General features: G+C 34.3%; 1 pseudogene; it reads right to left on the bottom strand.

Annotated features, from left to right (window-relative positions):
* Positions 1–421: 421 nt before the first annotated feature.
* Positions 422–11,293, bottom strand: LOC142634803 (putative leucine-rich repeat receptor-like serine/threonine-protein kinase At2g19230; annotated as a pseudogene).
* Between the last annotated feature and the right edge of the window lie 13,761 nt (positions 11,294–25,054).

The following is a 25,054-nucleotide window of genomic DNA, read 5'->3' as shown; positions in this document are numbered from 1 at the left end:
TAATGAGTGGTGATTATAAAATATAAAACAAGAGAATTTACTGACTGAAATTGGCTTTAATAGGGACTTGATCTGTTCAAAATACAGAGCCACTGTAGTTGACATTCTAGACCATTATAATGTTCTTGTTATTACATAACAATGTTTCTTAAAAAAAAACTAAACCCTTAAGCACACGCAGAATATAAATTATGCATAATTATAATTTACTTGTCCATTGGGAAATATAGAAACAAATTATAATACACACTCATACTTTCATTAAACAAAAGAAAAAACAAGGATATAAGAAAGTTCGTCAAATTATAATACACACCTGACCACTAATTTTATTTGATGACTAATATGCGTCAATTGAGCTTTATAGCTCAATTGACACTTTCTAGTATTTCAACGAAGATGTCCAAGTTCTAATGCTCCCTTTCCCAACTATCAAATATCCAAAAATAAAAATTCTACCTAGTATGGGGCACAATATCTGATTCATACTCCAAATGGGTCATTTTGAATGGAGTATTTGAAGTTGCTAAATTTCCCTCAATTGCCATCCTTTGAGTTCTTTCATGAGCCATCTCCAGAGCTAAACATTCTTTAAGTTCTGCCAACACGTAACTCATGTCTGGCCTTTGGATAGCGTATGATGGTATGCATGACATGGCTATCTCTATAGCTTTCCAGGCAGAAGTACTATTGAATTCTCCTTCTAATCTTGGATCAATAATGTTTTGAACATCACCCCTTTCAATCAAAGGATTAACCCAGTCAAGTACATGATTGTTTCTCACAGGGCCTCTTACTATTGCAGCGCGGCCTGTGATTAGCTCAAACAAAACAATTCCAAAGCTATAGACATCGCTTTTCTTATTAAAGTTTCCAGATGCTTGAAATCTGCATGTAAAACACATGTGGCTCAATGAATACAAGAAATTCATAGCTTGATTTAATTCTACCAGTTATTACTTTCATTACTTGAACCTTAACTAATAGCCGTTGGCATCCTGATACTTTATATAACTCCCATTGGTGAAGAAAGTGAGTTGTGCTTAAAAAAATATAATACCATGCACTTGTAAAAACTTCAAAATTTTAAAATTTTGTTCAATTAAGAGAAATTTGTGAATTTTATAGTTTTTTGATGCATTGGGTACTTGGAAATCAATGTTTGATCTTTAAAGGCAGAATATTTTTAAGTAGCGGAAAATTTTATGATAATAGGCTTAGTATGTTGCAGATTCCACTAGAACCTCTATACATAATGATACCTTAATTCACTCTCAACGCCAAATATATATACACACACACACACAAATCAGTAGGCCTAAACACTTACGCAGGATCGAGGTATCCCAATGTGCCAACTGGGCGAGTTGACACATGAGAGTCATTTTCAGTTGCCAAGGCTCTAGACAACCCGAAATCAGCTATCTTGGCTTGCATGTGTTCATTTAATAAAATGTTGGAAGATTTCAAATCTCTATGGATTATAGGTGGCTTACAACCATTATGTAGATACTCCAACCCTGCAAACCCACCAGTAAACCATTGGTAACTTATTCTTAATATATTTATAACTGAAATCCAACAGCATTGAAGATGAATAATCATGTAATTGATTTGCTTACAAACCATGTGCTGCATCCACCGCAATATGAAGTCTCTCATTCCAAGTTAAGACATTTGTGTTTGTCTCTGCAGCCAAAACATATCAATTTCTCTTTAAGCTGGGATGTTGTAAAAAATAGCTCTGATTTCACAATTTTGCAAGAAAATTAATAATATTTGTGAGTTTTTAGTCAAACTACACATTCCTAAGCCTAATTATATGAAATAGCAATTGCTCTTTTTTATGTATTTAGCTTAGATTGGCTTGTTGGTACCTCACCCTTCCTCTTTTTTGGTTTGTTTTAATTGTTCTTATGTTTTGTATTGGTGTATCATGAAATTATTAGCTGGGCCTATGGATAGTGGTCATACCCACATTCTAATATCCTTAGATAGTAGTATAGTACCATAGGTACTTCAATAAGGGGCAAGACTTAGTTACAGTTTCATAGGCAGTATTCATTGTGTTTCATGATAAGATCAGGCAAAATGAGACTGCCCAATGGAAAAGACTTGATACTCATCTGGTATGAACTGCACCTGTTTGGTGCACTGCTCAAGCCAACATTCTTTTGATTTGACAGAGGTAACTAATAGTGGAAAAGACTGTTCAGATTCTAATATGCTTAGCTACTACTATAGGTGCTGTTATGGAGCTTGCCCTCCACTAAATCATATTTTTAATTTGATCAAACCACAAAGGTAACTTACTGTGGGTCATATGATGAAGAGCCTCTGGACACAAATGGTAGATGGTAAATACCTGATAAATGCTGGTGTAGATTGCCATTAGCCATGAACTCATATATAAGTGCCTTCTTTTTACCCTCATCACAGTATCCAACAAGAGAAACCAAGTTTCTATGATGGACTATCATTAAGAGTTGTGCCTGTATTTCAAAACAATGCTCCAATTTAATTGGATGAAAGTATTATAGCTGCATGCTTCATGCCATCATAGTTTCAAAATTAAATTAACATTTTGAAGTAGTAAAAAAGATTGGCTGCAATGTTCAATCTAACCTCTGCTCGAAATTCATTATAGCCTTGGTTTGATGAAGTAGAGAGCAACTTAACAGCTACTTGAGTTTCATCTTTCAGCTTGCCAAGGTACACTTTTCCAAATCCTCCTTCTCCAATGATGGTTTTGAAGTTATTAGTTATGCTCACAACCTCTGAGTAGCTATAACGTTGATTCTTTGATTTGATGTTGGATTTGGTAACCATATCTACTGCAAGGAAGATTTGCACAATTGAAAAATGCAAAATCTATTGAAAAATTTTTGAAGCTTGGGTGGGAATATGTACTTTTTATGCTTTTCTTAATCTCTAATGTTTGTGTACTCAAATCGATATCATCTCACACGGTATTGTTGAGGATTAAATCTAGAGTCCACTATCCTAGACAGGAATGCAAATAAATTCTTGGGCTGGTGTCACCAAATCCATCTGCAGCTACTTTTAGCCATCTTTAGTTATGGTTTCTCCATGATATTTTGTCAGTGGTAAAGCTAGAGGAGGTTCTGGATTGTATGCTCATCTATATTTTGCACATCAAGAAGAGTTGTCCAAATTTATACGGTCAGCATGGGCTCAAGATTGTATGAAGTGATCTCCCCAAGTTTGCTTTCCTTCTCAATTTGAATTTCAAGAATTGAAGAAGATTGAAACAAGACCTTTTACAAAACCGCAGGAGATTGGGATGATATGGTCAATAATCTGTGTGGCACAGTGACTGGATTGTAATTTATTTATTTGGCAATTTTAGGTGACAATAGGTATGGACCAGGTATGTGGTATTATATATATATAAACTCAGCAGTGTTGTGAAGGAAAGATTCAAGTGTTCTTTAACTATTCTTTTTGTGTAACTTGAGATCATGTGACTATTTGAACTCTTGACAACCTGCCCATGTATGTAAGTATTACTGTGATTAATATTATCTTTTTGGTCAAGCAAAATAGAGTATCACCACACAGTCCCAGGATGGCAATCCTCAGAAAAATAAATCCCACTGACATCATAAAGTTAGGTACAAAACAACTTAAACATGACTCAAGCAAGATTCATGCCCCTGCATTGCATGAAGAGAATGTGCACACTTACCACTCAGTCACATGTTGAATGGTCCATGTATGTATTCAAAATTTTTTATCAGCTACATTATTAGTGGTCTTGATTTTGTGGTTTGTCACGATAGCCACTAGTGAAAAGTAATTAATATTCACAGTATTTTTCTTCAATTTCTATACATTATTTTCATGACTTTCTTAAAGGCTTTGGTGTATCACAGGAAAAATAGGACTACCAGGGACTGGATGCTACATCTCTTGTACCTCACTTCAATGAATTGTGATAACAATTACAGAATCAGAAAATAAAAAAAGAAGTACCTCCTTGTCTTTTCCTTCTATACATAGCCAAAGCACAAAAGATGAACAGAAGAACCAGGACTGCTGCTATAGATGATGCAACAATTGGAATAACGAATTCCTTTTTCTTTTTCCTCTTGCATGGAACCGACATAAAAAGATCTGGATTTTCGCTAACACTTGCATAAAATGCATCAGGGTAATATGCCATAGTAAGTTATTAAACATAGATAGATGGTGCTGTCATCTTGCAATTCAATTGATGTTGGAAATATAGAAGAAATCTGATTTTACATATTAGTGAACAACATATACTTTTTCTAGTATTTGGCATGTATAAAAAACAGTTATAATTGTAAAAGAAAGAGAGAGAAAACACAAGAAGGTGAAAAAATGAAATTAGAATATTAAGTAAATAAAATATTGGAGGAAGGAAGATAAGCTACCTCAAGACCAATTTCCCATCCCTAAACTTCTGCAGAAGAGCCTCAGGAACTGAACCTGTGAGCTTGTTTCCACTTACATTACTGCAAAGATATTGTTATGCAGATCACCTCAATTTCCTTCACTGAAATTTACATTTTCAATACCAAGATCAAAGCTCAACAACTTACAGTGTGTTCAAATTCGGTAGTTGTGCCAAAAATTCAGGCAGTGGCCCAGTTAAGTCATTGTATGACAAGTCCCTGAAACAGGAGTTAGAAAGATGCACAAATGTTAAGCTAAACAATTATTTTTCTTTTCTTGACAACCCGATAATCAACTACATGACTTCCCTGAAACAGGAGTTAGCAAGATGCACAGATGTTAAGCTAAACAATTGTTTTCTTTTCTTGACAACCCGATAATCAACTACATGACTTGCATATAGAATTTCCAAGTAAAAATTCCTGAAATCAAATCCCACAAATACACTCTCCAAGCATTAACACCTTCGGCAATTAAGGGTTCCATTATCCACTTGCCGATTGGTAATCTCAAGCTAGCAGATGGTGTTTCTGGACCTGCTGGTGTCTAGCTATCACTATTGTATAGTATCTGAATGCTAAATATCAATCACAATTCAGATTAAGACTCACAAGGACTGCATTGCTTTGAGATTGGAAAACGAAGTTGCAATCTCCCCTGTCATATTGCTTGAGCTCAAGTTCCTGCTTGTCATATTGAAAGAAGGAAGAGTTATTGCCATTTTTTGAAAGATAATTTGCAATTAAAACAAAATTATTCTTATTTTTGGGGAGGAGATGTGTTTGAACATTCCATCAAAATGAAACAAATTTAGTCAAATATCAGACGGCATGATAGAACCATATATTTTAGTTGAATTTGAAAGGAGTCTGTTCCATTGTCACATTTCCTAAAATGATGCATCATATTTTCATATCAGTTAATATGAAGGCCCATTTTATGTGCCTCCAAGTTAAGGAGAATTTTTTTCCCATTAGACAATATATTAATTGAAATATCACAGCATGTGTATTGTGTCAACACAAGCTTTGATGTTTTGGAAATTCACTTACAATGAGATGATCATTGGATGATTGTTGTCACTGCATTTCAAACCATCCCATGAGTATTCACTTGGGAGACATGGATCACCTTGTACAGTTTCTTGATGCCCATGATAGCTTCAACTATAGTTTTTTTTTAAAAATAAAAAATAAAAAGAAAGTGAGACAGAAAGGCAGGTGAATTCAAAATACAAAATCATACAGAAAGAAGAAAGATGAAAAGTCACAATTATATCCCGACATTTCCAGAAGTTGAAACATATATGACTTTGCTATGATAATGAATTTCTATAGAATGTAGCATTAACAATATTCAAGTGAACTACCAACAGTTGCAAATTCTATGGTGACTAGCAACAATGCAAGTCATGATACCAAGCCATTTCATGAAAACTATGAAATATTTTGAAATTTTCTTTTGCTATTAATTAACAAACTTGTATGATCCTCTTCTCTTTTGGCATGGAGAGAAAAAAAGCATGGGAGTAACTCAGATTTCATTGATAGATGAAAAACTATTGACAAGGCGTAAAAGTGTGGTGGCTATAATAAAAGTTTCATAACAAGGTTTTGTCAACTTAAACCACTGCACTAAAGTTTTTGAATTCTATTTTGGCAACAGACAAAAGCTCATCTGGAAAATATTCTTGATGGAGTAAAGCTCTATATCAAACCTTCCTATGCTTAGAAACTATAATCACATATGGCTATGTCAACTTAAACTAGAATTTTCCATTTAGAAAAGACTCACTTATTAATTACTGAAAGGAACATCACCAATGTTCTAAAGTCTTATTGTATCAGCAATTTAAGTATCTCTTCTTTATATCGGTTAGCAGCAAACTGAGCATAATCTGTCCCCACAAGGAAGATAAAAAAAGAGAAGAAAGCATACCATCATCTATGGCAACTGTTTTATTTGGGAGCTCTATTGGCTGAAAAAGCTCAAGAGCATTGAGGATTGGAGGAAGCTTGGTTCCCTCAGCTGCATATATTGAAAAGTGAACCTGCTTTCCAGTAATTGGTGGATCATTTTGGACTATGGTTCGTGGGTTCAGATAATCAAGTTTAACAGATTCGGTCAGATTGCGCTCATTATTCAAATTAATTGTCAATTCCCTCTGCTGGCCAGCTTTAAGCTTCTCAATCTCAGCAAAGTGAAAATAAGCATAATATTTTGAAAGAGAATCTGGTGGACTCCAGTATACGCTCAGGGGAGTGGTAGCATTCTGTGTTTTGGCAGCAGTCCTCAACACTTCATCTAGTAATTTATAAGGGTTATCGTTGCTTGGGGAATAAACGGTTGAGTTTGTGGCAACTGGGATCCAAATGTTAAATAGTAAAGAGCTCCATATGCGATCATAGACATCATATGGGTACCTAATTGAAAAAAAAAAAAAAATTCAGATTGTGCCAGACAAGATGATAGTGGACAACATTATTATTTTTTTAATAATTGATGAACATGAAACGGTAACTGGAAAGTTAAAATACTGCTGTCACGGTAAAATTAATGAAATGCAGCAAGGTGGCGGGCTCACTTATCTTAACATGTAAGTTTGAGAACATATAACAGCATATGTGACAATCCTGAGTGGTGTAAGAGTTATCATAAAATCAAAGGCATGCAATAATATTCTTCATATGCAATGGAATAAGTTATGGCCATGCCACTGAAGATGAATATTTAGTGTCAGAAAGCAGTTCCTACCATAACAAGTAATTATTTTAAGCTCAGAATGGTGTAACTGATTCACCTGAATGCATTTTCAGATTTGTTCCTGCCAACATCATATCCCCATATTTTCACAAGTGCCCTGCCCTGAGTTTGATAAATGGAATTGTCCAAAAGCCGTAGTTCCAATGATGAAATGAAGGGTACTCCATGGCCAGTGTTTATTAAGCACACATCTATGTAATTCGTCAAGGGAACATGAATAATGTCATAATAATAATAATAATAACGAAATGCATCAGTATTTGTTAAATTCACTGTTTTCCATGCATTAACCCCAAGATGTAGGTCGAATACTGGTTGCCGGTTTTCCCCATCATAATTCCATATAAGAATGTTGCCCTGATCAAATAATTATTGTTTTTGCCTTGCTCTGGTCTCAGGGTGTAACAATTCCTTGTTCCCAGAGGAAAACTTCTCAAATTCTTTGCAAACTGTGGAAGATTTTCAGATAAATCAGGGGATATTGCCCTGACTATTCCAGTATCTATCAATTCTTTATCTGACACATAGGAAATATTGGTTCCCATGTCGATGTAATCTTCATCGCTGCCACAGTCAATGCTAATGAAACCTTGAAATTTTGCAAAAAGAAAGAGGGAATCAGACTTAAGTAATGAATAGTCTCTTCAAATAAGGTTCCAATACGAATTTCAGAACACCCCATGTCTTTTTGCAATAAAACTGGCACTAATATTCCTAAGACACAAATTTTCAAACAGCTTAGGGTCCAAAAATTGTTGATTTAACACCCACCTTTTTGTGATCATGCGGTCTTCCACGCTAACAGAAAAATGTATGTGAAAGCCAAAATGTTGGTTTTTTTTTTTGTTCCTTTAATGTTTGTGCTATTCAGATGTTAATTTTTTTTATAATCAAATTGCAGTCTTTACTAAATAAAAGCTATTACACAAATAACATTCAATTATTCATAGAGTACTACAAGTTTCTAGATAGCCTCCTTTTGTTTGACAAATTCACACTGATCAAGGACCCATACCAGACATACAATTAAACAGACAACCTAGACCAAATATCTTGTATAAAACTTAAAAGTTTGATCACCTTCAAAAAGCTGAGGCAATAGGGACCAAGTAAAAAATAAGAATGGAACATTCACATAGCGAATAGCGCATAGAAAAAATAGAGAACCAATCAACCACTGAATAAATCTTGTTAGAGACGTCATGGGTCAAGACTCAAGAGACCCAAACAAACTGGATGTCCATGTAATTGTACAACAAGCAAGTTAATTTGGTGTTAATTTAGAGTTGTCTTGTACATAAACTCTACATTGGGTTCATACTTCATTGTAAAAGCTTTTTGTCGATAAGATGCAGCTGTCAATGACTTTCTGCTATAGACATAGTCAAATCAAACCATGTTAATTCTTACTTTCTGTCATTGTTTTCTATGTTCCTTCTTTCAATCACTCCATCACTCAACAACTTTAACAAATCTAAAATATCTGAACTGCTTTGTACTGTATTCATGGATAACAATATTTTTCACCAAAAAAAAAAAAAAAACAAACAAATATTAATACATCTATTTTTGTACTCAGTTGGATAATTGCAAGGAATCAGCCTCTCCAAAACAAATTGCTTAACTGGTAAGGCTGCCTATCATGACTTCTCCTAAAGCTTGTTAAAATGTGAGATCTTTGTGCACTAGATACAACCTATCATGACTTCTCCTAAAACCCATAAAATGTGGGAACATTGTGCACTAAATACAACATTTTACTCAATTAGATTATTGGATTTGTCCAAACTCCTAAGACATAATTCCAAAGTCGAAATAGAAGGTACTCCTAACCCACTTTTTATTAGACAGAAACAAAAATGATATTAGATAATGAGCAATGACTTTTACACGATTGTACGCACACTTGTGTATACGTACATGTTGATGTTCAACAAGTATTTGCCTTAGATAAAGGGGGCATGACTAGTTTCAGGAGGATATATACCTTATATGCACTATCGAGCCAATAATGGACCCCGACATACAAGTAGAACTTTGGAATTGGATTTTTGTTGTAATTTTCACATGGAATAAAGAAACCCCCAATGAGGCAGTTAGGTTTTTGTCTTGTTTAGGTTTTAAGGTGTTAGAACATTTGATCACATTGCACAAAAATTCATGTTTATTTTGGTATAAAAACCTACTTTTTATATTTTACATAACCACCATTCAAAAACACTCATATTAAATTATTTATTTTAAAAGTTATTTTAATAAAATATTAATTTTTCATTCACATAACCACTTATTTTTTAACAATGACATCACTCTCCCACACTAACCGCAAAAAAGTGAGTTAAGAAACGATAACATGTCTTTACACATGAACAGTAACTGTATAAATTTATATTGTTACTGTACATGTGAACAAGATATGCATTATTTTAAACAAAATAGTGTGGGTGATTTTTGGGTTGATAGACCAAAATTTTGCAATTATTTCATTTTACATTAACTGATGCAAGGGCTCTTATTGTTCTTTTGTTGTAAAAAAATTCCATTGGGCTCATATTCAGATTAAATTTCAAAACTTAAAAAAAAAAAAAATCTAATTGGTCTAGATTATAGAAAAATATGCGAACCCCGTCATATATATTACATGTAATGACTAATGAGTGTTTAAAAAAAAAAAAAATCATGTTTACTGCATGAAACGAAATTATTCTATGTTTATCTACTCTATAATTAAAAGTATAAAATATATATATACTAAACGTTTTCTATATAATGCTTTGTACTAAAATATCTCAACATAAATATTTTAATACTCTTATCAGTTGTGCAATAGTTTATTTTTTCCAAAATGTCTCACTAATATATTACAATAAAATTATGGAAAAAAAATATAATTTTAGTTCCATGTTTAATTAATTAATAATTATATTAAATATCAATATATTCATTATAATCTTGATTTTTTTTGGCTTGATCTATTAAAATTTTCTATATTCTGGATGATTATATCCTAATTAATATTTATGTATGTATATATATTGGATTTTAATAAACCAAAGATAATCATTTTAAATTATCATAATTTAAGAAAATAAATTTTTTTATTTTTCCGTTTTCTTGTTAAGTATAAGTAAATGAATGAATATATTAAACATTATTTTCTTTGTTGGCAACTTATTCTTTTGTATGAAAACACAACCAAAAGCTGTAAAAATAAACACTAAATATATTAAGTACTTTATTAGTTTTTATATATTATAGTTTATGAAATTATACCAACATAAAAAAAGTGCATGTGTTACCAAGTTGGAATATAATAAAAAATATAACTTACACGTGAATATAAAATATATATAAACTCTAAATATAGATTGCTTTTGAGAAAAAAGAAGAAGAAGAATTAAAGTGTAAAGCATGCAACGTGAGCAATAATCGTTGTTGACCCAACAAGTTGTAATATTTCATGCAACAGCATGCACAAGGGACTAGTCTCTAATAGCTAATCTTCGGCTAATTTTACTTTACTTTACTCTAGTTTGTTTACTTAACCTCTTTAATTCTCCCCTCCACTCAAATTGGCTATAAAGTAACAATGATTGAGACGAATTAAAAAAAGCAAAGAAAAAAGAGTTTGAATTTAGTAAGGATTGAGTGCAAAACTCATATTTTATACCATCCAATAAAAGATTGTCACATCAATATTTTACTTAAAATTCAATACATTTTACTACTCGTAATAACATCTCAATAAAGTCTCAATTTAATTAGATTTATAATGGGTATTATAATTTATTGGACATGCATGGTTATGTTTATTTTTAAATATATAATAAGATGATGTGACATGTTAACATTGGAGGGATAAAATATTGATTTTATACTACATCTTTACAGAATTTAATCTCAAATCAAAATTGGCTAACAAAGTTTTCAAGGTTAATTACGTACCTGGATTATTATCAACAGCCAGTTTTCTTCCGGCATGTTCAATTTCTCCTCTAACTAATTCCCCGTTGCCAAGAATAGCTATCACCAAAATGACGACAAACCATGCTTTTCGAACCAAAATCGAATATAGATCACTATCCATGTTGATATTTCTTGCCATATTATGCCTACTCAGAAGGAAGATATTTGAGCAGTACTTATATATTTACGAGTGCATACCAACAATGGCTTATCAGCTTATGTTACTCTCCTTCTGAGTAGTACTTATAAATTATTTACGAGTGCTTAGTGGCAATGGCTTATATTAATAGCAGACCCCCATTTTATGTGAAAGCAATAAGGATCAACACTCTCTTTGAATGACGATTAGGGTCAAACAGTGAATTTCTTGGCTTCAAATTCGTTGTTCCTATTGTCCAAACATTTTATTTATTTATTTCTTGAGTATGACATTTCTTAATTACAAGCGTAACAGCTGGGCAAGGGAAAAAACATAATCTAAGAGCGTTGAGTTTTACAAGAATGTTCTAAAGCGTTGAAGTGTAGCGGTCTTATTGTATATATATTTTCATAGGAGTGTTCCTTTCTAGAATGAATAACGTACTTTTTGTCATGGACTTATAATAACTTCCAATTACAAAAAAATATTTGAAGGACAAAAGAATTTTAATAAGTTTAAGGATATAAATAATTAAAAGTAGTGTTAAGATGAATCTATGTAAAATTAAGTGATGTTACTCCCATCCGTAATTGAAGGCGTAAAATTGGGTGTATTGATATTTTGAAAAAAAATCTTGATTTATCAAACCTTATTTTTAAATGGAATAAAAATACGAGATTGCATGAAATTCATCAACCTTTTATCCATTGTTAAATTTGGAAAAACAAAGAATGTGAGTAATAAATATATTTTTAAACAACGCCCCTGAAATATTGGTTAGCAAAAAAGCCTCTTTCAAATTATTATATACGCGATTCTCAAAAAAATATTATGTTTTTTAATTTTTATTGAAATTTTATTTACTTATTTATTGAAAATTGAAGAAAAAAATTTGTTTCTAAAATAAGTAAAGTTTTAAAAGTTGTGTATAAACAAATTAGTTATAAAATTACAAGAAAAAATATATATAATCCTTTTATTACCGTGGTAGCTAGAAGTCTAGAACTATATAACATGTATATGGTTATTTTGAAGAGGGACTCACACGGCAGGAGCTAGCTAGGCCCAAATTGAAGCTCACTATCACAATAATGGTTGTACAACTTTTCCAAGAAACTTAAACAGGACAAGTTACATGTGGAAATACGTTGATTTTTGGAGCGACGACTCTTGCCCTAAAGTGGACTTTGAAGTTTGAAGTCTCAAACCGACATGCACGCCATTGAATATATTGCAATCGTTTAATTAGTTCATTTTTAGAATTAGAATGACGCGGTTTCTCCTATACTATACTGACCTACACGGCGGGGTCATTTGGGCTACTCAACTAGTAACCACTACTCGCCCTAATGTGCAGTTCTAGGAAATATATGAACACATATCTTTTATCACAATTTTGACATGGTTAATTGTAAACAGTCTTGAAAAACAAGTTAGGTGTGGTCAAGGCCATTTGGGTTCAAGTCGGTTAATTGTAAACAGGCTTTAAAAACAAGTTAGGTTGGGTCGATCAAGGCCATTTGGGTTCAAGTCACATTGCGTTTAGGTTATAAACAAGTTGTACTAAACGGGTTACAAGCAGATCGATCAGATCAATCTACTTATGGGTTGGGTTAACGAGTTATGGGTTGGCATGTATTTCACCCTTTCATTGCAAAGTTAATTACCCTTTTACACTTGTCTTTATTCATGTTTCATGTCTTCTTCTTACTGCAACCTTTTAATTGTTTTATTTTTTGTTTTTCACTCCAATCTTAAGCAAAGATGAGCTTCAAAAAACGATTTTTTGTTGTTGTTGTTGTCGTTGTTGTTGTTGAGAGAATTCAAAAAACGAACTCATATTAATGAAAAAAAAAAAAAAAACTTGTCATTGGGGTATTCTAATTGTGTTTTTCATCAGCAAAACTACTTATTTAATTGATTCAATTATGGGTTCTAGTTAGCTCAACTGGTAAAGTCTCTGATGGTTGTATTCTAATTGTGTTTTTCATCAGCAAAACTACTTATTTAATTGATTCAATTATGGGTTCCAGTTAGCTCAACTGGTAAAGTCTTTGATGGTTGTATAAGAGATCTGAGGTTCAATCCCCGCTTACACAAAAAACTGATTGGCGTCTTGGTTTGATGATAAAGAGCTATTATCAGGAGTGGACGCTATAGGTTGAAACTCTCTCAAAAAAAAAAAAAAAATTGATTCAACCAACATATATAGTATAGCTATAGAGAAGAATTTCACAATTATGTGCAAACTTCAAATTTACATTTATCATATTTTAAATTTTCTACAAAGATTACCACTAAACAAAGAAATTTATAAATGATGGGAATGTAAATCTCATTAATTGTAAAATTCTTTCTATTTAGCAATTTCTTCATCAAAATACACAATAAATAAATTCATTACATCATTGTGAAGATAAATAGGCTGAGCAGGAGTGTTGGGTCGTGGGTCATGCCCGAGGACATATAGAAGCCCGAGGATGGTCGAAAGGTTTGATAAGCTCTAGGGTTGATAAGTCGAGGATAAAGGAAGATAATAATGGACTAGTGATAGTTCCCGAAGAGCCGAGCCTCCTCAAAAAGTATTATGGAAGGATGGAGCCCAGCTATCTCGGGAATTCTGTACAAAATGGAACCATTCTTTTGAGGATAAATATTAGGGAAAGTAGCCAACAACAAAGGAGGAAATATCGAGGGAGAAGGCTACCACCACCACACTAAATGCTCTGCACCAAACCAACTGGTCACATTTATGGGGAAATGACATTTGAACAGTACTCTCTTATATTACAACTACTCACAAAGCTTCCAGGAGGTTTTGATTGGACAAACATCTAAAAGATTACCTACAAAATCTGTTAGGTTCTAAGTACTTAGGAACTAATGTATTAGAGCTCTAATGTGTATTATTGGCAAATCATGATCAAAACAGGTGTTTAGTCTGTTTTAGACTTGCTCAAAGTATGTTATTCATGTAAAGTTGGAATTGAGTTAACTGTAGAAGTTACTGTGTAAATTTGCCTGGCTTGATCGATCAAGAATTAGACTCAACCAATTGAAAGTTGTGTAGATTATTTTTTTCAGTAGAATTTCCAACTCAGCCCTAAGCTCATATGACGTGTAGGGTATTATGTTGTACCCTAGGTATAAAAGGCAAACCCTAGCCACGTTTTTGAGGTTGCTCATATTGCTGTTTGTGTGAATCTCTTGTGAGATCTAAGAGGTGCTTGCCTTCACATAAGCTTAGGATTATCAAGAAGGAGATTTCTTCGAGAACTTGATGATCATTCAGTTGCTGCCATAAGAGCTTAAAGATACACAAGCGGGAGTGCTTGTACTTGTTGGAGAATCCAAGAAAGAAGGAGTCCGTGGTCTCGGAGCTTGCACGTGGCCGTGTCAGTAAGTTTTCTACTAGTGGGTAGCAATAGGATGTTAGTGGTCTAAGTCGCTATTGTACAAACTTCGATTCTTTCATAGTGGATTCAGGTTTACCTTGAGAATAGCTAGGTTAAATCCTCCTCAGGTTTTTTACCGATTTGGTTTTCCTGGGTCATCATATCTTTGTGTTTTTTATATTCCGTACTTTACATTGATATAATTATATGATTGTGTTAACCTAGATCTGAAATTTGGACTAAGTAATAACTTGGCTTGTTAACTAGGTTAATCTAATTGTGTTTTAAGGGGTCTAAAAACCCTACAAGTGGTATTAGAGCGGGTAGCTCTTGTGTGTAGATCTTTTGATCTCTAAGTTGATCCTTGACCCCTGTTGTTATGGAACACAGACACTCTCTTATTATTCCTCCTCACTTTGATGGGAATAATTATGCTTACTAGAAAGTCAGGATGAAAGCTTTCCTGAAATGCATTGATGAGAGAGTCTGGAACTCCGTTGAATACGGATGGGAGAAGCCCACTACATTTGTGAGTGAGTGGCAAACTTCTCAGAAAGAAGCAGCCGCCTTCAATAGCAAAGCTATGAATGCTATCTTTAATGCTATTTCTATGGAGGAAATTAAGAGAATCTCTAATGTTGAGGTTGCTCACATTGCTTGGAATATCTTTCAGACTGTGCATGAAGGCAAAAAGGCAGTTAAGATCAAAAAGTTGCAACAATTGACAACTAGATTTGAAAGCATTAGGATGTCTGATGATGAATCTTTTGATGAATTCTATGCTAAACTTAATGACATTGTTAATTTTGCATACAACTTGGGTGAAATCTATGATCAACTTAAAATTGTTAGGAAGATTCTTAGATCTTTAACTGAAGTTTTTAGACCCAAAGTGACTGCCATCATTGAGAGCAAGGATGTGGACTCCATCCCTATTGATAAATTTGTAGGATCTCTTCAGTCCTATGAGTTAGACCTACCCAAAGTTAGCAAATCCAAATCAATGGCTCTTAAGTCTGTTGATGATGTTGATGTTGGTGGATTTGATGATGAGCTCTCTACTACAGAGATTGCTTACCTTGCCAAGAACTTTAGGAATGTCCTTAGAAATAGCAATAGAAGGGCAAGAGGTAAAACACTGATGAACCTAGAAACTTTAGGAAGAATAATCCCACTAAGGTTAACAAAATTGAAAAACCTAGAGAAAAAGTAGGTCAATCTTCTAATAATTCTATGGGTTCTCAATGTTTTGGATGTCAAGGGTATGGTCACATGAAATTTGAATGTCCAACATTCTTGAGGTCTAAGGGTAAGGCTATGGCTGTAACCCTTAGTGATGATGAAGTTTTTGATGATGAGTCTGGTTGTGACGAGGATGGAAACTTCATTGCTTTCACTGCTACTACTATAGTCAATGAAAGTGTGATTGTTGAAGAGAACCCTTTTGATGGGGAACTCTCTGAGGATGCAGATCTTCAAGAAGCCTACAATAAACTTTGCAAAGTTGCTGCAAAGGATGCAAAGAGTGTTGAATTAGGCTTAAAGAAAATTGCTTCTCTTCAGCTTGATAAGAAAATTTTGCTTGTGAATTTGTTTGATGCTACTAAATTTTTGAATAATGTGAAGACTAAGAACATGCTTTTGCTTGATAAAGTTAAATCTTTGGAACATGAACTATCTGTTGCTAAAGAACAAACTAATAGGTCTGCTAATTCCAAACTTGATTAGATGTTGAGTGTTCAAAAGTCTCCTTCCGACAAAACTGGTTTAGGTTTTGTAGAAAGCATCAATGTGTCTGCACCTAATTCCACAATCTTCGTTCCTTCATCTTCTTCTGAACCCCTTGTGAGTGAGATTGTGAGTGAGGTTGTCAAACCCCTGTGCGTGAGTTTGTCAAACCCATAGAAGTTTCACCTCCCAAGAAGATTATGGTTGATCTGAAAATGTCTAAACCTAAGAAGTCTGCCCTTTCTAGGAGCAAGTCACATGATAAGCCTGCATGAGTTTGTCATTTTTGTGGAAAGTCTGGGCACATTCGTCCAAACTGTTACAAGTTTCAAGCTGCTAAGAGAGCAAACAAACCAAAAGTACCTGTGCTTCAAGCACAAGATCCTATGGTACTTATTGGTGAGTTGGTAAAGGCTCTAAAACTTTATTCCAATTCTGGAGTTAGAAATCATTCTAATATGAATAAAAACTCCAATGCTCAAGGTGCATCTAAAAGGCTTTGGATGCAAAAGACTCAATCTAAGTGAGTCTTTCTGACATGGTCTTTGTGACCATTTTTTTTTGGTATTCCTTGTTTTTGTTCTCTTTTTTTTTCTAGGATTTGCATTGCATAACATTCATGCATTTCATTCTAGGATGTTTTTGTTATTTTCAACAAAAAAAAAATTAAATAAATAAAGGAAAAGAAAAGGGAAGCAAAATGTGTTTTGTATTTATTTTCTTGGTTTTGAAAACAAGGTTGGTCAATATGTTTTCATATAACATGTCTATGTACTTTGTTTAGCTTGGATGAGCTTATTTCATGCACTTTACTAGTTAAAAGCTTTGTAATGCATGTTGTGTGGGAAGATATTTGTAGTTTTTGATTACTTTGTCTTAATCTTGAAGTCACATGTCTTTGACTGTCGGACTTGAACCTTTTGAGAAAGACATAAATAACCATCTCACCACTATTCACTAGCCAATCATGAACACCTTAGTGCATATCGTAAGATTTTTTGCTCAAGAAAGTGTAGCACATGCATAAAAAGATACACAAAAAGAGCATAAGATGTAGCCTCGGTTTAATTGCTTAAAATTGGTGTGTACATTATTGGACTTAATGCTAAATCAAATAAATAAAATTGGTGTGTACATTATCCCGGCTATTTTTATTAAGTTTCTGAACAAATTAAAATTTGTGTGTACAATATGAGGCAAAATCAAGAAACTTACATGATTGCAAACTTCTGATCTAGGAGATGTGAGAGTTATATGATGTAACTTTTTAGGTGATAGTCTCTTTCAAATTCTTTGTGATGAATTTTGTAGACTTTGTGGTTGACTTCTACTTACATATCACCTCACATGTATTTCAAGTTTTTGCTAGTTGCACACATTACACAAGTTACTCTTTGCTAAACTTTGTACATGTTATTGTGTGTGTTTTTGGTCTGACCAACCAAGTTTGATAATGCCTTGAGTTTTATGCAAAATAGACTTGATGCTTGAGAATTCAAGGAAAATGTTTTGAAAATCTTAATTTTGGGAAAACTAGGTTCAAAACATGTGTTTTTGAAAATCATTTCATCTCATACTCATGCATTTTATTTATAAAATTCAATACTTTGAGGAGTTTATGCATCAAATTGCTCTATTTTTTCAAAAACTTTTTTTTTTTCCAGAATTTCGACCGGTCGAATATGTTTTTCGATAGATCGAAATTGCGATTAAAATTTTGGTCAGCCTTTGTCTGTTTCGATTGGTGTTCGATTGGTATTCGATCAATCGAAGCATTTTTGACTGATCAAATCTATTTTTCGATCGATCGAAAATCGTGTAGACATTTTTTAAAAAAAGAATTCTTTTTCACGTGTTCAACTCACTTTTCAAAAGTTTTTCAACTTTTTCTCTCTCTATACGATTCGGTCAAGGCTCCAATCCAGATTTTTGTCGTTTTCCTCCGTTCTTTTTGCAAGGTTTTCCTCTCCCAAGGCCAGTAAGACCTTTTTACCATTTCTTTTGCATTTTATTTCATGTTTCATGCATAAATTCATGCATTTAAGGGAGATTTTCGGACCTAATCATATTTTGGGGTTTTTGATGATTCAAGCCATTTTTTCTGAAATTGATCAATGGGTTTTTGTCATACAATGTTATAATCATGCTCTATTGTGTTTAATTTCATCAATTTGGTGTTTTGTGAGGAATTGAAAATTCTAGGGCTTGTATTTATCTGAATTGGGGATTTTGTTCAAATTGAGTTTGATTGATGAAATTGGCTTGTTGGTTTGCTGCATTTGATCATTATAACCTGTTATCTATTTTGTGTGATGATCAATTGGTAAATTTGGTAAAAAATTCTACAAGTGGTTTTTTAAAATTTTGGAGTTTTTGTTATAAACTCTTTGCTTAAGCTAATTTTGTGATTTTAAACTTAAACTTGAACTTGTTATCACTGCATTAGAGCATGCATCATGACATTTATCTGTTCATGCATCATATAGATTTTTTTCTTAATTTTTGTTTTTGTTGTGCTAACTTGCAGTCTGTCAATTGTGTTTTGTTCTGTTCTTTCTCTTGTGTTTCTGTCCCTATCCTAGCACCATGCCTAAGAAGACTAGAGCCAATAGGTCATCCTCCTCTTCTTCTGCCCCTTCCTTTGAGAGTGACAGATTCTTGAGTGCGAAGCACCAAGAGACCTTTGAGACATTTAGCCTTAAGAGAAAGATTTAGGCTGAGCGTAAGGTTTTGTTAGATGAGCTTGATCCTGCCATTAGGGCAAACTTTGAGCGTCGAGGCTAGTTGCCTCTTCTGGATTTTGATTCCCCCTTCCAGACATCTTGATTAGAGAGTTCTATTTGAATCTCTATATTCACTCCTATGATTCTGGCACTCTTGTGAGGAGTTGGATTCGTGATGATGAGTACACCATTACCCCTTCGGTAGTGGTTGATGCTCTTAGGGTGCCTCTTGTTTAGCATCATGTCTACCCGTATGATGTGTCTCCTCCTCTAGACGACATCATGTTATACATCACTGGTACTTCTATCCGGTGGGGTTTTGATCCTAGGATCACTTCTGCTGAGCATACTGAGTCTACTTATCTTATCTTTCGCATAGCGTGTCATTCCTTGTGGCCTATTTCTCATCTACACACCATTCCTTTGGAGCGATGTGCATTTTTGTATGCTCTAGTTATGAATGCTCCTATTAGTTTTCCTTATTTGTTTCTTCGTTTTTTGAACGAAGTTTATAGGAGTTTTTCTATTGCGCATGCTTTTTTTCATCCTGTTTTCATTCATAGGATTTTGTTGTTTTTAGGTTAGACTGACTTCCCCGCTTCTGAGCCCATACACATTATTGCTCCTATAGGTGCCTCTTTTCTTAGGCAAAGGGCTGCTCAGATAAGAGAGCGCTCTAAATGTCCTAGAGTTAAGCCTTCTGGTACCGTACCCCCTTCTTCTTCTACAGGTTTTACTTCTAGTGAGGAGTCTCCTGATCCTGTAGGTGCTGCTGCTGTTCCTCCATCATCGACTTTGGATGACTTTGACATTCGTCGTACTTTGGAGACTGTCGTGACCGTTCAAGCGGCTCATGGTCAGATTTTGGTGGACATGCTTGATGAGATCCGTGCTTTGCGAGCAGATTTGGTGCGTCTTAGACGTTTGCCTTCACCACCTTCTTTTGATGATGGATTCTAATTGCCCTTTGGCATTTCGTCATAAAAAGGGGGAGTACATTTGTACTTTTGAGCACTTTTTTGTAGTTAGGGAGAGACTTTGTTTTTGTGAGCCTGTGGAGATTAGATTGTATCTAGGTGCTTCACTTTGTATTTTTTTTTTTTTTGGCTCTTGATGTATTCTTGTTAGGGGGAGATACATTCATTTTTATATATGGTTATTGTTTCACTGCTTATTGACTTATGTCTATGAGTTATTCATTGATATATATTTATATTTTGTGTTGTGTGAAATCAAGATATTTATTTTGTTTACTTGTATTTTTCACACATACGCTTATGCGTTTTGTTTAGTGTTTCAGGAAATATACAAGTTGATTCAATTGAGCTGCTGTCTACACTTGCAACTGATGGATAGTAGTTAGGATTAAATTTGTTATAATTGACATTTTTTTTAAAAGGGCTTTTCTTTGTAAACTTTGAGCTTTTAGTTGTGTTTTGTCACGGATTGTCAAAGCAGGAGTTTGTTAGGTTCTAAGTACTTAGGAACTAATGTATTAGAACTCTAATGTGTATTATTGGCAAACCATGATCAAAACAGGTGTTTAGTCTGTTTTAGACTTGCTCAAAGTATGTCATTCATGTAAAGTTGGAATCGAGTTAACTGCAGAAGTTATTGTGTAAATCTACCTGGCTCGATCGATCGAGAATTAGACTCGACTGATCGAAAGTCGTGCAGACTATTTTTTTCTGCAGAATTTCCAACTCAGCCCTAAGCCCATATGACGTGTAGGGTTTTATGTTTTGCCCTAGGTATAAAAGGCAACCCTAGCCACGTTTTTGAGGTTGCTCATATTGCAGTTTGTGTGAATCTCTTGTGAGATCTAAGAGGTGCTTGCCTTCACACAAGCTTAGGATTATCAAGAAAGAGATTTCTTCTAGAACTTGATGATTATTCAGTTGTTGCCATAAGAGCTTAAAGATACACAAGCGGAAGTGCTTGTACTTGCTGGAGAATCCAAGAAAGAAGGAGTCTGTGGTCTCGGAGCTTGCATGTGGTCGTGTCAGTAAGTTTTCTACTGGTGGGTAGCAATAGAATGTTAGTGGTCTAAGTCGCTATTGTACAAACTTCGATTCTTTCATAGTGGATTCAGGTTTACCTTGAGGATAGCTAGGTTTAATCCTCCCCAGATTTTTTATCGGTTTGGTTTTCCTAGGTCATCATATCTTTGTGGTTTTTATATTCCGCACTTTACATTGATATGATTATATGATTGTGTTAACCTAGATCTGAAATTTGGATTAAATAATAACTTGGCTTATTAACTAGGTTAATCCAATTGTGTTTTAAAGGGTCTAAAAACCCTACAAAATCAATAGGTGGAAGGATGGGATGGAGGATAAAAGGACTATATAAGGGAAGGGCTCCCGTAACAAATGGGGCATGTAATCTAAAAATAGAAAAAGAAAAAAAGAAAGACAAACTGTATTCATATATACTTGAGTTATTAAAAGAACATCTTATTCTCGGACTTGACCTAGGAGTGTAACTTCTCTCAAATTGTGTCTCTTTTTTTGCTAACATGAATCCTATTATCTACGGTCCTTATTTAACTTGCTGAGTCACCTTCCTGATTAACCCACTCTCTAACAAATATATTGTTTTGGGCTCCTTGGGCCATCATCCATTGTTCTTGGTGGGCTGTGGTTCAAATTACAATCCTTACAATTGGTGCCATCTATAGGAAGTTAAGGGAAGCGTTTACAATTTAGACCAACCATGGTGGGTTCTGGACCAAACAGAGAAGAATCTGTGGGATCTCAACGTGAAGACCAGTTTGTTAACCTTGAAAGGAGGAGAGATCGTGAGGTTGATGTGCATATGACCCATACTAGTAGAAGTCACTCTAGAACTGGAAGCCATATTTCGCATGCGGAAGAAACTAAGAACCTCAAATTGGAGATAGACCATTTGCGTAGAAAATTATGTTGCAAACAGTGAGAGGCATCTCCTTCTAGATCAGGATCTGATTCAGGGGGAGATGGCAGTTACAAACCAAGTTCTAGAAAACCTCCCAACGAATCCATTTCCCTATCTTCATGGTGGGATAGGGAGAAACGATATCACAAGAAGAGGGATAAAAGCCTGACTCATAGGAGCATGGGGAATGATGCAATGAGTAAGGCCTTGTGTCAAATTTCCAAATCACCATTTACACGTAGAATTGATAGGGCTAAGCTCCCTCATTGTTTTACGCAACCCACTTTTATGATGTACAATGGGAGGACTGACCCGGTCGAGCATGTCAGTTATTTTAATCAGAGGATGGCTGTTCATTCTAGGAATGAAACTTTGATGTGCAAGGTTTTTCCCTCTAGCCTAGGACTTGTTGCAATGTGGTGGTTTGATGGGCTTGAAGAAGGTTTAATTAGCTTTTTTCAAGAACTCACAATGGCTTTTGGTGCCTGATTTGTTACATGCAGTAGGGTTCCTCGTCCCTTAGATTCCTTGTTATCTATGATTATGAGAGAGGGTGAAACTCTGAAAACCTACTCGGATAGATACTATGAAATGCTTAATGAGATAGATGGAGATTTTGAGGATCTAGTAATTATTGGTAAAACATAGTTTGTATCGCATACAAAACATACGCAACGGAAAAATAACGAATCTACTTCATTAATAATTGATAACATGTACTATGTAAGTTTCAGAATTTAAGAACAAGAAAGCGCATCTTGGTGCGGTAAAATTCAAAAACCAAAGATTAGAAGTACTTGGGAACACTTTTAATTTTCACTCCAACTTCACTTCCGCCCAAGAAGTGTGATCTCTCAATCAGTTTATACGCATGTGTTCAAGGGAGAATAAGAGAGTGGCTTATACTCACATACACACCATTTCATTCCACACAAAAGTGCATTATCAAATTCTTTATGTTTTTCTCCTTATATATAACTGATTATTTAATTGGCCTAATCTTTTGGGTCATTCTAATTGGGCTTTAGTATGTGGCTTGGAGTGGGACCAAAAGGGAACAAATAAGACTCTAGTTTCAATGGGCCTTGAGCTTTTCTGTCAATTCTTGACAAGTCCAAAATTACCATTAATTATATTTAAAACTACTATATAAATATAATTGCACTCTAGGCCTTATTAATAAATTATATCCCCAAGACTTTATTATACATGCAACCCCTTCATTAAAATATTCATAGTAATATAAAATCATGATGTAGATTGCCACTTTAAAGATTACTACATCTTAATTCTTGAGTACCTGATTTAATCCCTTAAGTTATTCATCATATATTTATGAAATCTAATTTCATAAATATATATTTTAGTAACTCCTTACTAAAGTGGTTAGGCCTAACACTTTGAATAACCAAACCCATTAAACTTATCTCAAGGGAATATTTCATATCTCCGTTAAAAGATTATGAATTCTATCTTGAGAATATATGTTCCATCAACATTAAATGCAGTTGCCCAACATACTAAGGTTTTGATCGTGACTTTAGATTTCACTCCTGATATGTCAAAGCAACTTACACTTTATGATCAAGTTCATTATTCTCTTAGGATTAAGAGTTTATATAAATAGAAGTTATGAGATTTATTATTCATTTGACAGTTGTTAGGAGAATAACAAATTTCACAGCGGTCCAGTTCAATATGTCTTAACTCTTAAAACATAACAACTAGAAATTTCCACTTTCAAGATCAAGACAAATCATCTTAGTTGATATATTATAGTCTTCGTTGATGAAATGTCCAATTTCATCACCGACTACAAACTAAAATTCCGAGTTTACAAAGATTTTATATCTTTGTGACTAAATCACGTAAATTATATATTATGCATTCATGGACTATATGATAATGTCCAAATATTCATGTTATCATTATTTTAGATAATAATAAAAACAAATTTATTAATCACAACATTGAGTTATATATAGCATCATACAATAGGATTTAAAGAGTACTATCCTAATAGCAATAAAGACATTCAAGGTCAATCTCCACACCGAGCATGATTTGAGAAAATCCTTAACAATGAAGCCTACGCGGAGCATGCACCAACTTAGTGATCAGATTGATGAGCACAAACGAGTAGAGGAAGATTAACAGTAAGGGAAGGGGAAGGCAAAGATTGTTCCCCCTGATCGAAGAGATGTCAAGTCGGAGAGATATAGTAACAACCGACTTAGGATGAATTTTGCTGGGCATACTGGGAATCCTGGTGTGTAGGTGGCCAATACAGTGTTCAAGGAGCCAGCCTATCAGATCCTTAAGAAGATAAAGCTTGAGCCATACTTCAAATGGCCAAACAAAATGGGTGGAGACCCTGCTAAATGTAATAAGAGTTTCTATTGCCAGTATCACCAAGATCGTGGGTACACTATCGAGGATTGTATAACTTTTCGTGATTATTTGGAGCAATTGGTCAAAGTGGGGAAGTTAAGGCAGTTTATGCATCAACCTTCAAGATAGGGAAGTTAGGTTGGGTTAGCATACCAGAGAGAGTCTATCTCTAGACCGTCTCTAGGAACAATCAATGTTATTTTGCAGCCCCAAGTCGGATCGGGGGATCTCATTATGGGGTTATGTCCATAGCAAGGCCGGATACTAAGTGCTCGGCTCCTGAGTCTAAACGAGAGAGACTGGAGGTCCGACCAACTTTGAGCTTTTCTGGTGAAGACAAGGTTGGAACTTATCAACCACATGACGATGCCCTAGTGGTAACCCGTCGGATTACCACTAGAGCATACAAGAGAGTTAAACCATACAATGGTTGTTGCTTTCTTACTACCAGCCACCTTTGCTAGCTTGGATTGGAATTCCTTGTAGTATTCCAACTGCTGAGACAATGGGATTGCATGCTGCCACAAACCAAAATTTCATTTGTTTAAAGAAATCAACTCTTCTAATCAAATCAAGTTTACTAATTT

This window comes from Castanea sativa, chromosome 5 (assembly GCF_040712315.1).
Source record: "Castanea sativa cultivar Marrone di Chiusa Pesio chromosome 5, ASM4071231v1".
In the NCBI taxonomy this organism is placed as follows: domain Eukaryota; kingdom Viridiplantae; phylum Streptophyta; class Magnoliopsida; order Fagales; family Fagaceae; genus Castanea; species Castanea sativa.
Note: the sequence above shows the minus strand (reverse complement) of the source record. Positions and strands in the feature narration are given on the sequence as shown.